Below are 1,865 nucleotides of genomic sequence, written 5' to 3' on the forward strand. Positions count from 1 at the left end.
GAAGTAGAGACAGTCCTGGTTGATGTTAAAGCAAAATCAGCGTCCGTATATGCTGAGTTTAAGTCCATGGCAGAACGGCTAAAAGGGTTAGGAAGAATGCTTAAGGAACAATATCCTATAATGAAAGATATGAGTGGAAGTCAGATCCTCGATAATGAAGACGAAGGCAAGATAGACTCCCAGGCCGAATCCGAACAAAGTGATGAGGAACACAACCCAGAGGTAGGTGGAGATGAATCGATATCCCCGGGAGGTCCTAATCCTGGGGGAAATGGTCAAGAATATAAAAGCCCGGACCAGCTCCACACAAGCTTTGACCCAGAGTGGCCAAATTTGCCCTTGGGAAGTGTGAGAGGAACAACCTCAACAGTTAGAAAACAGACAGAATGCCTGGTTGAGCAGGATAAAAGACGAAGAAGCCTTCAGGGAGTGTCTGGACAGATATTCCATCAATCGCCGGAATGTGGGTCCAGAAGCTTGGGACAGCTTAAAGCTGAAGAATGTGTTGCCGGAACAAGTTACCATATTAAAGAGGAAGGGCATTCACAGGAGATCTTTAGAAAATCTAAGGCAAAAACCCACCATGTATACACTGAATCTGACTACATGGAGGAATTGGACCCTATGCCCGAAGGAACTAAAAAAATGGTGGCCCAAGATGGAAGACGGGCATATCATTATTTTGGCAGTCCTTGGGACATAGATGAAGATAGTCTCATTGTCTTCACAAATCCCAGCCTGAAAATTGCCAACCGAAAATTCCGAGCAAAGCTCAAGGAGCGGGCAGGCAGAGAATACCAAGAAGAGCTTAAGAATATAAAGGGGAGAGATCTGGACGGAAGATTGATGGTAATAACAAGCGCACCACGAATGGCTTATCATGCACTCATACATGTGCCCTTTGAAAGCTACCCAGGGAGAGAAAATTCGATCGAATACATGGAGGAAATGCTGAAAACTCTGGGAACAGCTATTGATTTGGCCAAAGAACACCAGCATCGGCGGGTGGTGATATGTGTGGACGGATTACGATCTGGACATATGACATGGGAAGAGGCAGAAAAGGTTGCCATGGCAGCCGTGAACCTACACATGCGCACGCCAGGAGCATGGGGATCAATGAGAGAAATTGTGGTGGTCACTAGCAATGAGCAGCAGCAAGATTGAGTGAGAAGGGCACTTGAAGCGGTGAACCTAGGACCAAGTAGAGCAGGTCCAAGGAAGGGTGCAGTTGGAGCAAGTGGAATGGCAACTAGTCCCCCGCTAGTGATGCAGTCCATCCCCACGGCGACAAGTGAGAAAAGATCAGTTCATGCTGTGGGAGTGCAGCAATTAAGGATTAAAATCCCACGACCAACATTAAAATGAGTTGCAAGTGGGCTCCAGACTATCATACACCCCACAAGCTCCCAATCTCGGATGAGAGAGCCTTACCAGGCTCCTTCACCGGATAATGGAGAAGAGGATCCTATATTCATTCCTCTACCTGTCGGGAATGCCGAAGCATCCGGGTCACCCCGAACGTCGGAACAAAACAGGGAGCTTCAACCACAAGACCCACATCCTTCCCATGAATCTGATATGGATGATGACCAGGAAAGAGAGTCTGAAGAGGGGATCAATCCACAAGACTCAGAAGAGGACGAACCGCTGTAGTAGGGGAAAGAGACGTCTCATGCCCAGAACTACGAACTGGACGCTACCGAGGACGAAAGAAAGAAGTTGGGGTGTATAATGTGCGTGTAGCATCAGAGAGAATTGCAAGAGATATCAGGGTTAACCCAGTGGAGACCCGAGACAAGCGACAAACCTATGCTCCAGAAGTTGGACAAACTGGGTATGACATCCCAGAAGAGTGGATTGAG

The sequence above is a fragment of the Thalassophryne amazonica genome, chromosome 1 (assembly GCF_902500255.1).
Source record: "Thalassophryne amazonica chromosome 1, fThaAma1.1, whole genome shotgun sequence".
In the NCBI taxonomy this organism is placed as follows: Eukaryota; Metazoa; Chordata; class Actinopteri; order Batrachoidiformes; family Batrachoididae; genus Thalassophryne; species Thalassophryne amazonica.